Source organism: Lolium perenne, chromosome 3 (genome assembly GCF_019359855.2).
Source record: "Lolium perenne isolate Kyuss_39 chromosome 3, Kyuss_2.0, whole genome shotgun sequence".
NCBI lineage: Eukaryota > Viridiplantae > Streptophyta > Magnoliopsida > Poales > Poaceae > Lolium > Lolium perenne.
In genome coordinates, this window is record NC_067246.2 from 163018875 (window position 1) to 163033251 (window position 14377).

Here is a 14377-nt window from a genome sequence, read left to right on the forward strand (position 1 = left end):
TGTTGGGCCTTGCCCCACACAAATGGAACATTCTTTTTGGTAAGTTCATTCAAAGGACACGCAATGGTGCTAAAGTCTTTGACAAAGCGGCGGTAAAACCCGGCAAGTCCATGGAAGCTTCGGACTTGGCCAACATTTGTAGGGGTAGGCCAATTATGGATGGCCTCCACCTTGGAAGAATCAACTTCAATCCCATTAGCGGAAACCACAAAACCAAGAAAAACCAATTTGTTTTGAGCAAATGTGCACTTGGGGAGGTTAGCATAAAGCTTTTCATGGCGCAAGATGCACAAGACTTCTCTCACATGTTGCACATGGTCCTCGAGGTTTTTGCTATAAATAAGAATATCATCGAAGTAGACAACCACGCTCTTGCCAATGAGAGGACGCAAGATGTGATTCATGAGGCGCATGAAAGTAGATGGTGCATTGGAAAGACCAAAAGGCATAACGAGCCATTCATAGAGACCAAGTTTGGTCTTGAATGCCGTTTTCCATTCATCACCAATAGCCATGCGGATTTGATGGTAACCACTACGCAAATCGACTTTGGAGAAAATCGTGGCACCACTAAGTTCATCAAGCATGTCATCTAAACGCGGAATGGGATGGCGGTAACGGACGGTAATGGCATTGATGGGGCGACAATCCATACACATCCGTTGCGTCTCATCCGGTTTAGGCACAAGAATCACGGGAACCGCACAAGGGCTAAGGCTTTCTCGGACGTACCCTTTTGCGAGGAGATCTTGAATTTGGCGGTTGATCTCCTTGGTCTCTTCGGGTTGGTGCGGTAGGCGGCACGGTTTGGAAGCGGAGCGCCGGGTATGAGGTCGATGCGGTGTTCTATGCCGCGGAGTGGTGGTAGTCCATGAGGGAGCTCGTCGGGGAAGACGTCTCGAAATTCCTGCAAAAGAGACAACAAAGACGGAGGAATGTTGGTTAAGTCGTTAGTCTCCGACGCGGGTCCCTTGCATATGAGCACATAGTGCAATATGGTGGATGGGTTCTCTTGGAGCTCTCTCCACTCACTCTTGGTGGCTAGAAGGACACTCTTGGGCTCACTCATATATGGCTTGTGGCGCTCACTCTCTTTGTGGTGGGTCGCTCCCTCTCCTCTCATCTCACTATGGGTGCGGAGTTGTGCCCTCGCTAAAGCCTTCGCATTATCCGCGATGATTTGGCTAGGAGTCATCGGGCGCAACTCGAACTTCTTGTCGTTGACCTTGAAGGTGTATGTGTTGGAGAGTCCATCATGTATAGCCTTCTTGTCATATTGCCAAGGGCGGCCAAGCAACATGTGGCACACCGTCATGGGTACCACGTCACACTCGATAGTGTCCTCATAAGGGCCGATCTTGAAGTTGACGGTGACGGTATGTTGTATCTTGACGTTGCCCTTGTCACTCAACCATTGGATATGGTAGGGGTGAGGATGTTTGCGGAGAGTGAGGTGGAGCTTCTCACACAACTCGGTGCTCGCAAGGTTATGGCAACTTCCACCATCGATAATGACCTTGATAGACTTGCCACCAATTCCGGCACGGGTTTGGAAGATGTTGCACCGTTGTTCTTCCATATCATGAGGTTGTGTGGTTAGCACCCTTGTGACCACAAGTGAGGGACTTGGGTCATGTTCACATAAGAGAGGATCTTCTCCACTTTCTTGCTCATAAGCTTCTTCACCTGCCACGGCGGCTTGCACAAGGGCTTCATATTCATCCTCATCAAGAGTCTCGATGTCACCATTCTCCATAGTGATCATGACCTTGGTGTTCTTGCACTCAAACGATTTGTGACCTTGGGTGCCACACTTGAAGCAAGTGACACTAGAGGGTCCCGTGGATGCCTTAGAGGAGGCGGTGGAGGAGACCGTTTGCTTCATGCGACTTTGGATAGTCGGTTTCTTGGAAGGTGTAGAGGAGGCTTCGGCCTTGGCACTTGTAGCATAAGGAGTTGATGAAGTAGGAGGGGTCGATGTAGCGAGCTTGGAGGAGAAATAGGACTTGGCCTTGGAGTACTTGATGTCCTCAATCACTTGGCGCTCGGCCTTCGATGCTTGGTGGACTAGCTCAACCATGTTGGAGTAAGGTTGGAACTCGACAATCCTCTTGATGGGATAAGTAAGGCCATTGAAGAAGCGAGCAATAGTTTGCTCCTCGGATTCTTGGATGTTGGCTCGCATCATAGTGAGCTCCATCTCCTTGTAGAACTCCTCAACGGTTTGGGTGCCTTGCTTCAACTTTTGGAGCTTGTTGAAGAGGTCTTTCATGTAGTGCTTTGGGACAAAGCGAGCATGCATCTCCTTCTTCATATCTTCCCAAGTGTCAATTGGAGGTTCACCCTTCTCTTCTCGGAGAGTGAGGACTTGCTCCCACCAAGTGTTGGCGTAGTCTTCAAACTCGAGTGATGCCATAGCCACTTTCTTGGCACCGGAGTAGTTGTGGATGCGGAAGATCTTGTCCACCTTGAGTGCCCATGAGAGGTAAGCTTCGGCGTCGTCTTCACCTTTGAACTTGGGCATGTTGAACTTGAGCTTGCCATACATGTTCTCTTCATCCTCCAAGTTTCTTCTACGAGGAGGGGCGCCGTCAACTCTTGCGGCTAGAGGTGGAATAGGAGGTCTTCTACGGCCAACCATAGCATTGGGTTGGTGGTGGAGTTGAACACTTGCTTCACTTGGTTCACGGTGAGGATGTGGTTGAAGATCTTGTCGCGGTTGAGGACGATGCTCAATGTTGGGTCTCTCATCTTGATCATGGTGAGGCTCTCCTCGTCCACGTTGGTCATGGCGAGGGTGGCGACGAAGATCTCGCCGAGGTGGATCTTGAGGATCTTGGTCTTGGGGATGGCCATCACGCCCATGGTGAGCATGGCGATCCGCTTGGTGACGATCTTGTTGAAGGCCTTGAGCTTGTGGAGGACGCTCATGTGGACGAGCATGGCGATGTATTTCTCCACGCCTAGAGTTGGAGCGGGAGTCTTCATGACGAGCATGTGAGCGATGAGGGCGATGATGGTCTTCATGTCTTGAAGAAGAGCTTGGGGATGAAAGGCCACCATGAGAGTAATGGTCTTCATGCCTTGAGGAAGAGCTTGATGAAGAGGAAGTAGAGCGGTGTCGACGATGGCGACCCAAGTTGGTGATGGCGCGCTCGAGGTTATCCATGCGCCGCTCCATGTTGGCATCATTGGCCGCCATTTGGCCATTCAAGTTGTCCGTAGCTTCACGAAGAAGGGCCAAGTCGTGGTTCACGGTGGAGAAGTTGTGAGCCACTTCATCGTATTGCTCATCAATGCGCGTCTCGAAGAGGGAGAGTTGCTCCTTGAACTCTTGTCGTTGTGTCCATAGGTTGTGTTGAGTAGCCAACCTCTCGGTGTTGCGAAGGATCTCTTCATCCCTATTGGTATCTCCGTTCCTATCCATGATGCAAAGACAAGAACTATGTTGTGTATGTTAGTGGAAGGAGACTACCTCGTACCCTTACCAAGGTAAGATAGTATTGAGGCAATCCACCAAACCGAAAGCAAGATCAAGTGTATCGGGAACACACGCAAAACCACACGCAAAAGCTAGCAAATATGGTGTTAGGCGAGTGTTGTGGAAAGCCAAAAGACAAATCCAAGATCGAGTATGTTGTTAAAAGTGGGTGAGGTCCAAAAATTAAGTGTCCAAATGGTGATCACAAAAACACGGAAAAGTTGTGGAACACACACACGAGATAAGCGGGGTTAGTGCAACCAAAAGTGAGCAGAAAAGTGTATGTATAAGTGCTCGGTGTCACACTAACACAAGGAGAGTCAATGCTTTGGTTGCAAAGGAAGAGACAACAAGATTCACACGCGGCCTCTCTTCTCGTATCTCTCTTTACTTAAAAGCTTGTTCTCTCTTGTATATGTTGGCACTTGCACTCGTTTGTATCTTTGGTGGCACGTGGACACTTTGTATATATGGGCGTATGGATGTATGGATGTATGGATGTATGGATGTATGGATGTATGGTGCTACTCGCACTCTTTTTGTGTTTTTGGGGCTTTTTCACACACTATGTTAGCGTTAGCCTCGCTTTTGCTATCTTGCCACACGAGTGTTTGCTTGGATGCTTTACTCAACACGACACACACACCTCACAATGCGGGGCCACGTGCAATGTCTCGCAACACTAAACAAGCAATGCTCGGGAAGGTTGGATCGCAAAAGGAGCGAGGAGTTGCAAGTTATACCTCGATGTGTCGTAGGCGGTGATGATCACACAACTTGCAATATGGTGGAAGGATCAAGAGTACGTTTGCAAGTCGGGGTGCCGAGAGTGTCGTCGCTTGCGTCGTAGCTGCGGGTTAGATTCACACACAAGGCACTCAAACCAGAACAAGCAAACACAAAGGTGTAAACGTGGTCGAAATGTGGCTGGTGAGCTTGGCTGGTTACTGGCGGCGATCGCCTGAATCGGGCGGCAGTGCCGGCCTGGGCGGCAGTGCCGGCCTGGATGCGGCGGCAGTGCCGGCCTGGGCGGCAGTGCCGGCCTGATGGGGGCGGCAGTGCCGGTCCCTGACGAACAGCTCGAGCTGTTCTTCGCGAAAAGCGGCCCAAATTCGACCAAAACGTCAGAAATCGATGGAATTGAGGTCTAGAAAGTGGGGAAAACGTAGATCAACCAGAGGGGCACGAAATCCATGGATCAAAACCACTCAAAACGCAACCAAATCACAGATCGGTCAAAAGGCAATTTGGGGCTATTTTTTGGGAAATTTTCTAGAAACGAAATCGGGTGGGTGGGAGGTCAAATCCGCGGTAACCAAGAGCTGCTGATACCATATGATGAGGTCTAAGACCCCGTGTGTGGCCCGATCTCGCAGCTTGACCCCGAAATCCAAGGGAAGAGGTGGGAGAGCGCGAAGAACACGAAGAACACGACGAACACGAGGAACTCCGAGACTCACGCACGCACACCAACCCGATACACCCGATACTTACCCCCGTGGCTCGATGGACCACGCCAATAGAATCACCCTGAAGAGGCACACGGCAGAATTCCCGGTGAGAGATTGGTGTTGGAGAAGAAGAGATTGGTGAGGGAGAGAGAGTAGCTTGTACTAGAATCTCACTCAACAATATCTCAATCAACAACAAGGATGGCCTTGATTACAGAGGGATGATACCCAAGGGAGACTAAGCTCAAATTTAGGTTTGAGTTCAAAACAAGTCTAACCCTAATCTGGAGGAAGGGGTGAGGTACTTATAGGTCCAGATTCGTACAGGGGTAAAATCGGCACTACATAAATTATCCTGGTCCATAGATGCGAAATCAACGGCTGAGATGAAGTCAACAGGGGCTTGGCCGGCAGTGCCGGTGATGGTTGGCCGGCAGTGCCGGTGGGGCCGGCAGTGCCGCTGGTCCGAGGCCGGCAGTGCCGCTGGTCGCGTCTGCAGCTGGAGGGGCCGGCAGCTGCCAGAACCCGAGGCCTGCACAGGCCGGTGCGAGTAGGCCGGCAGTGCCGGTGTGAGCAGGCCGGCAGTGCTGGTGCCTGGAGGCCGGCAGTGCCGGCCCTGAGGGGAGTCCTTCGGCGGCCACTCTTCTCCTCCTCCTTCCTTGTCCATCCTCGGGTCTGCTGCGACGTCCTTCTCTCGAGGTTTATATCTGATAACACAAAGCATATCGGCCTGAGGTAGCAGTCCGTCCAATGGGGTATCAAGATCAAGGGTAGTGAGGAGTGAGTTCACCTTATCATGTAGCGCTTTGACTCGGGCTCGTGTCATCGGTCCACTTGGGGGACTTGTTGGTCTTGGTGTAGCGACGTCGGTGACCGGGGCTACATCACCATGTGGAATTGATTGCTTGTGATACCATGACCATGCCATGCTACGAGAGTTTCACTTTTTCCCCGCTTGCTTGCCATAATGATCATGCTTGTGTTGTGACACCCTTGATGAACACTTGCTATTTCAATAGGGTTGTCGACAACAATGATAACATTAGCTTCCGCATGCTTTGCCCAAAATGTTTACACCATTCCATGATCCTTGCATCCAAGATTGTGAACAATTACTCTTTCTTATGCTTGGCATGCAAGAATGCTTATTTCATTGTCCACGAGATGGCCCCCATAGCCTTCTCACTTTTTGATGATCATGAGTTGCCACATGCCATGAATGCACCTTCTTGCCATATGCACCATCGCCATGCATTTCATACTATCTTGATTGACACTAATGGTGATGTGCACAAGACTTGGAACATCATGATGGATGATGTGTTCCTCTACCATGCACACACGCTTTTTGTTTTCTCTTTTGTGTGTATAGGTACCCGAATGACAACTTCCACCGCTACGGAGCATGAGCTCACGAAACGCGCAATTGAGAGCTACCCCAACACGGACGAGATACATGATCCAACCCACGGGATTCACGCCAAAGGGTATGTTCCCAAACGCCTTCGCCCTCGTGTGTTTCCGGCTTGTCTTGTCGAGCTTCCGGTTTGGACAAATGCCTCGTCACCTCTTTTGCTTCTTATGCAACATATCTTGACACATCTTGTTGGCACAATGGTTGTTGTATGTCTTGATGCTTTCATCATACACTTCGAGAATCTCAAGGACCATGTTATACATGTGAGAGACACCTTATGCATCTTGTGCCACTTGTCACACAAAAAGTTGCTCTTCTTCGGATTTCTCATTTCATCTATGGCATTTGCATTGGATTCTTTGACACTTGAGGATACCCATACTTGGCTCACGCCAACCACACTTTCCCAAGCTAGAAGTTTCCATCTCTTTGCCATTGCACATAACAATTTTGCCCAAAATTTTGCCGCCAATACTTGCCTTTTGATTGTTCCATTTGTGTGGGACAATACTTCACAACACATTTTTGACACCTTACAAAGCAAACACTTACATGCACAAATTTTTGCCCTACCACATTTTGGATACATCGACACTCTTTTGGTTCCCATTTTTGCCAAATGCCTCTTGGAGAAACGACTTGATGCTTCGTATTTGATTGAGAGCCTCTTGTTCGCCGATCACAAAATTGGCATCCACAAGCTTTCCATTTGCAAGTTGTTTTTCCCCAAGCTCTTCTTCGACCGCGACTTTATCCCTCTACCACAACATGGGACACCCGTCATGGACTACACCGTCGGTGAGGAGGAACAAGAGTCGAGGACGACTCTTCCCCAAGGGGGGGGAGATGATGTAGCCCCGCCTATCGTCGAAACTACATCATGGCCAACGTTTCCCCCAAGAGAACCAATGACCCGAGACCGAGTGAAGTCCATACATGATAAGGTGAATTCACTCCTCTCTACACTTGAACTCGACATAACCTTGGACGGATTGCTACCTCATATCTATGTCTATGTGTCATTAGGTACCAATCTCGCCAAGGACCCAAAGGAAGCGTCAAGGAGCCGAGGAGAGGGAAGCCACATGATTCATGGAAGAAGAAGGGAAGACCGAAGAGAAGAAGGAGAAGCGCTCCACCGCCCGGCCACGACAAGGCCGGCATCGCCGCCCCACTGGCCGGCACTGCCGGTGGGCACACCCGGCACTGCCGCCCTTCGACGCGGCACTGCCGGCCCAACCTGCTGAAGACGCCACGGAGACCAGGCCGCATCGCCGCCCCATCTTCCCCAAGCATCGCTGCCCCACCGGCATCGCGCTTCAAACACGCCGGCACTGCCGGCCCCCTCGAAGTCAACTTCATCCCAACCATCTATTTATCATCTATGGTCACCACTCCTTTATTGTAATGCCCCTTTTACCCCTGGACGGATCTGGGCCTATATATACCTCTCTCCCCACCTCATTTAGGTTTAGACAAGATGATAGCTTAAACATGAAGATGAGCTTTGTCTCCCTAGGGTTTCATCCCCTTTGTATCAAGGCAACCCATGTTGGATGATTGGATTTGGTGTGTGAGATTCTAGTGTTACCCACTCTCTCTCCCACTCCTAGATTCATCTCCCTCACCAATCTCTCCGCTCGGAATTCTACCGCGTGTCTCTTCCAGGTTGATTCTATTGGCGTGGTCCATCGAGCCACGGGGTAAGTATCGATTGTATCGGGTTGGTGTGCGTGCGTGAGTTCATCGTGTTCTTCGTGTTCATCGTGTTCTTCGCGTTCTCCCTCTCTCCCTCCCTTTGGATTTCGGGTCAACCGCGAGATCGGGCCACACACGGGGTCTTAGACCTCATCATATGGTATCATTAGGTACAAGAATCATCGAGGAACCGGAGAGGAGGAACACCCATGGTGCAAGGAAGCGAGGGAAGGGAAGAGGAGCCATTCATCATGGTGCAAGGAAGAAGGAAGAAGAAGCAGAAGAAGGAGAAGGGCTCCAGCCGCCAGCCACGACAAGGCCGGCACTGCCGCCCCCACTTGGCCGGCACTGCCGGTGGGCGCACCCCGGCACTGCCGCTGCGCCCTTCCATCTTCCTCCAACCAGGCCGCCTCTCCAATCGCTCACCTGCAGCCGCCGCCGGCCCTCCAACCACGCCTCCGCCCAGGCCACGCCCAAGCCGCCGCGCGCCTCCACCAAATCAGGCCCAGTGCCGCACAGCGCCAGCTCCGCCCTCGCCCTGTGCATCCCCCGCGCCAAACGCCACCACCAGCGTGCTAACCTGGCTCTGATACCATATGATGAGGTCTAAGACCCCGTGTGTGGCCCGATCTCGCGGTTGACCCGAAATCCAAAGGGAGGGAGAGAGGGAGAACGCGAAGATCACGATGAACACGAAGAACACGAGGAACTCACGCACGCACACCAACCCGATACAATCGATACTTACCCCGTGGCTCGATGGACCACGCCAATAGAATCAACCCGGAAGAGACACGCGGTAGAATTCCGAGCGGAGAGATTGGTGAGGGAGATGAATCTAGGAGTGGGAGAGAGAGTGGGTAACACTAGAATCTCACACACCAAATCCAATCATCCAACATGGGTTGCCTTGATACAAAGGGGATGAAACCCTAGGGAGACAACTTCATCACAACCGTCTATTTATCATCTATTGTCACCACTACCTTATTGTAATGCCCCTTTTACCCCTGGACGGATCTGGGCCTATATATAGCTCATCCCTCTCCCCAAATTAGGGTTAGACAAGATGATAGCTTAAACATGGATATGAGCTTTGTCTCCCTAGGGTTTCATCCCTCTGTAATCAAGGCAACCCTTGTTGTTGATCTAGATCTGTGAGTGAGATTCTAGTGCGAGCACTCTCTCTCCCTCGCCGATCTCCTTCTCCAACACCGGTCTCTCTCCTCGGAATTCTACCGCGGTCTCTTCCGTAGGAGATTCTATCGGCGTGGTCCATCGAGCCACGGGGGTAAGTAATCGGTTGTATCGGGTAGGTGTGCGTGCGTGAGTTCCTCGTGTTCTTCGTGTTCATCGTGTTCTTCGCGCTCTCCCTCTCCTTCCCCTTTGGATTTCGGGTCAACCGCGAGATCGGGCCACACACGGGGTCTTAGACCTCATCATATGGTATCAGAGCCACAAACCAGGCAGTAGATCTCATCATATGGTATCAGAGCAAAGGTTGCCACGAATTTGACCCTCCATTTTCACCAATTTCGCCCAAAAATATTTCCCCAAAAAATTTTGCCCCAAAAAATAGCTCGAATTTGGATCTCTGGATTTGTTGAGTTGTTTGTGGTTTTGGTCCACAGATCTGTTGTCTCTAGTGCTGATCTACATCTCCTCCAAATTTCACCGTCAAATTCCTTGTATATCTCCGTGAATCGACGATTTTCTGCTCAATTTTCCGCCCCGTGTTCGTCCTGTTCATCCAGTTCGTGCTCGACCGGCACTGCCGGCCTAGTTTCACCGGCACTGCCGGCCCACCGGCACTGCCGGCCCGACCTGCCCGGCACTGCCGCCGCGGCCCTCTTTCTTCCTCCACTCGCCGCAGCTTGCCGCCTGGCCTCGATCCGCGCCCAGCACACCTCCGCGCCAGGCCCCTCCTCCGCTTGGCCCACCCCGCCGCCACCTGCTGCCAGGTCCGCGCGCATCCGCTCCACCTCAGCTCCGCGCGCGACCCACAACGCCCAGCCAAGCTCCGCTCGTCGCCCCGCACAGCTCCGGCTCGCCCCTGCCCGCCCGCACCTCGCGCGCCTGCCCCTACCGCGCGACGCACGCGCTGCTCCCTGGCCGCGCAAACCAGGCCCAAGCCGCCAAGCTCGCCTCGCCGCGCGCAGGCCTGCCACCAAGCTCCCGCCGCCACCAGCTTCCGCCCGACCCCTGCCCAGCTTCCGCCCGCGTTCGATTTCTCCTCAGGCCATCCCCACGCACAGGCCAACCATCCCCTGCTCCGGTTGGTCAACCCGCCCGGCCTCCAAATCAATTCACTCGCGCGCAGCAAGCAGCAACAGCACGCGCGCCTCCTCCATTTGATTCCCAAGATCCACGCCTCGCGCTAGCTCACGCAGAAATTCCAGAACCGGCACTGCCGGGCCAATTTGACCGGCACTACCGGCCGCAGCACTACGGCACTGCCGCTGAGCACATACCGGCACTGCCGCCTTGTGCTGTTTTTGCACATATTCTGATCTAACTTCCGCTCAGTTCTGATCCAACTTTTTGCTCCAAATTTTGACAACTTTCCGGCGCCCGTTTGACTCCAAATTTTAACAACATCCTCCAACGACTCTACATAGCCCATCCCTAATTTTTGACGATTTTTGGAACATATTTTTTGACCGCTCGTTTCGACCCAACTTTTCGGGCATTGATTTAATTTGCTCGGTTTCCGTTTTGGAGTGCCTTTGGTCCGTGAGAACCGCTTCCGCGCCTACATCAACACCGCGACAACGGCATTGGCACCCCGGATTCCGGCGCATCTTCGACACCATCGTCATCACCATCATCGCAAGTTCGTGTGCTTGACACCGCCTAACGTCAATAGGTATAACTTGCCTCCCCTACCCCTTGTAGCCCCTTTCTTCCTTTGCGTACCTATCCCATTGAGAGTGGCTTTCCGAGCGTTGCGAAGCATTGCACAAGTGTCACGACCGTGAGAGGGTGTGTGTGCGTTGTGTTGAGCAAAGCTCCGAAGCAAGCTCGGTGTGAAAGATACACAAAAGAAGAAAATTGTGACATATACATAGAGAAAAATAAAGCTTCTAAGCATAGAGAAAAAAAAAAGTGAAAAAAAAAGAAGAAAAAAAAAGAAAAGAGTGTGTGTCCACCGATACCGAGAAGTGCAAAGCTTGTGAGCACTAAGAGAGAAAAGAGAAGAGTGGCATTTGTGCAAATCTTGTTGCTTCTATCTTGTGCAACCAAGCTACGGTCTCTCTTGTGTTGGCGTGACACCGAGCTAATAGTCTTCGCTAGGACCATCTTGTAACTAGCTCACTTCCTTGGTCGCGCTAACCCCATTGTTCTCCGTTGTGTGTGTTTCAGTGTTTCCATTGACATAGATCACCTGATGAGGACATCCCATCTCTTGATACAACCGCTGTACCTACAGCCACACAAATACAAGGACCAATCACTCGAGCTCGTGCCAAACAACTTAACTATCAGGTACTTTCGTTTCTTGGAACTATTCCTCACATACATGAGAATATGATGCTGCCTAAATCAGATATGTTTGTTACTCTTAGGAATGATGGACCAAGCATGGATGAGGAGGACAAGCATTGGAGCATGATCACGCATGGAGGAGATGGCAGCAAGCGTTTGAGGATTGAAGATGACGCCGCAAGTGGAGATTTCAGAACTTTGAAGCCATTATAATGGAGCAACGATGATTGGACGAATTCTACAAGTTTCCCCATCATAAAATTCGTCCAAGAGTTATTATTGGTGCTGCGTCACCTTATTTAATGGGCCAGGCCCATGTATTTTCGGATTAGGTATTTTAGGGGATTTTAAGAGGCCATATAAGTGGAGGAAGGCCCATTTAGGGGTGTTTTTGGCCAACCCTAGCTGGTTGGACGAAAATCCCTTGACTTCCCCCATATATATCCCTCCGTAGCCGTCATTAGAACTTGGATTTTGATTAGATTAAAAGTTAGCCAATTGCTGCAACTACGTGTTCTTCTTTTGAGGCCAACGCCCAGAACAAGACCGACTATTCGGAATCCCACCATTATCAATCAAGCTTTCATCTATATCCGCAATATTCTGATTGCATCTTTAGTTCTTACTTGTTCTCGATTTCAGGTAGGAATTAAGACCCTCGCTGGTCAGGCTGATCGTGCATCCGCAAGATCAGTAACTCCCGGAGATTGTCCTAGCGATTGCATTGGCGCACGAGCTTTGCACGTGTAGTCGGATCGTCAAGCACGAACTCCACCAACAAATCGACGTTATCATACTCTCATCGAAAGATCGGACACCCTTACCCTATCAAGTGGTATCAGATTTCAGGTTGCTCGGTGAGATTTACAGTTTTACTAGTGTAGATTTGTTTTACCTATAACCCAGAAAAAGCTCCACAAAAATATATTAGGTTTAGATCATCCGTCCCATAGCCCCTGCCAAGCCATTGCATGATCTTTTCAGTTTTTTGCTTTTTGAGTCTTTGTCTGCAATCGTTGTGTCGCGTGCTGGTCTTAGCGTCTCGAGTCGTTAGAGTTTCGAGTTCTGATCATAGTAGTCGCGTCGCCGCCGCACCATCTCCGCTTGCAGTCCTCGCCATATCACCGCCACCATACACTTCCGCCACATCTGCCATCAACTCTTTGTTGTTCTCCTTTGATTCCCATCATCGTAGGGTCTTTCTTGATCTTTGTTTCTGAGTTTTTCCGGGTTTTAGATCCGTTTTCTTGGTCAATTTCGCGTTTTCCGTCGGAATCCTGAAAGCAATCTGCCATCAACTCTTTGTTGTTCTCCTTTGATTCCCATCATCGTAGGGTCTTTCTTGATCTTTGTTTCTGAGTTTTTCCGGGTTTTAGATCCGTTTTCTTGGTCAATTTCGCGTTTTCCGTCGCGTGAACCACCATATTCCGTAGTTTGTAGGCATATACATTTGTGCTTTTCGTGTACTAACCATGTCAGGACCAGTTGATCCGACCGCTGTTGACCCGGCCAAGATGACGCCTGAGCAGTTGCATGCTCACTTCACCCACCTTTTGGGCGGGCATGCACGTGACACCGATGCGCGCATTGGTGACGTGGATGCCAAACTCACCGACGCGCTGGACAAGCTGGATGGCCTCGAGGCAGCTTTCAACTCCAAGCTCGACGCCAAGTTCCAGGAGCTTTTGACTCGGTTACCGCCGCCTCGCGCCAACGTGCAACGCCGCGCACGCCGCGTTCCTCGTGCGGACGTTCCTGCGGGTACCGCTCCTGCTGCAGCAGCCGCACATGACGCGCCTTCTGATGAGGGATACGAAGACTATGAAGGGGACGCGGACGAGCAGGTAGATGAGAACATACTGGACGGCGAGGAAGTCCAACACCCTGCACCTGGTCGTCCACGGCAGCTGAACCGCAACGCTCGACCACCTCCTCGCCCGGTACGTAATGATGATGATCATGTTGCTAAACTGAAACTGAACATTCCGCCATTTGAGGGTAGATATAATCCTGATGCATATCTTACATGGGAATTGGAAGTAGAACAACGCTTTGCATGTTTAAAATACCCTGATCACTTGCGTGTTAGTGCTGCTACTTGTGAGTTCACAGATTTTGCATCTATTTGGTGGTCTGAATATTGTAGAACACATGCAGCAAATATTCCTGCTACTTGGACTGGGTTAAAACTTGCTATGCGTACTCGTTTTGTTCCTCCACATTATCAACGTGATTTGCTGAAAAAATTGTCTCGCTTAGAACAAGGAAAAAATTCTGTAGAAGACTATTATCAAGAATTGCAAACTGGCATGATTCGCTGTGGTATTGTAGAGGATAATGAGGCTATGCTTGCACGTTTCTTTGGTGGTTTGAATAAAGAGATTCAGCATATTTTAGATTATAAGGAGTACAACACTATTACTCGCTTGTTTCATCTTGCTTGCAAAGCTGAACGTGAAGTGCAGGATCGTCAACCACCATGGAGAAGAGCTAATGTTTCGCAGGTCGTACATCGTCATGGTCTCCGCGACAATCAGCGCCACAATCTCGTGGTACTGCACCAGCACCTACTACCTCCAAGTACACCGCGCCTGCCTCACGAGCACCTCCTGCCACTACACCAACACCATCGGCTGGTCCTCCTCGGAGTTCATCTTCCATGGCCTCCACGGGAAGACGCGCGACGTTCAATGTCGCAAATGCTTGGGATTTGGTCACATAGAGCGAGAATGCAGAACCAAGCGTGTGATGTTGGTGCGAGAAGATGGAGAATATGATTCTGCAAGTGACTTTGATGAAGATACATTGGCCCTTATTGCTGCACGTGATGGTGCCAACTCTGAT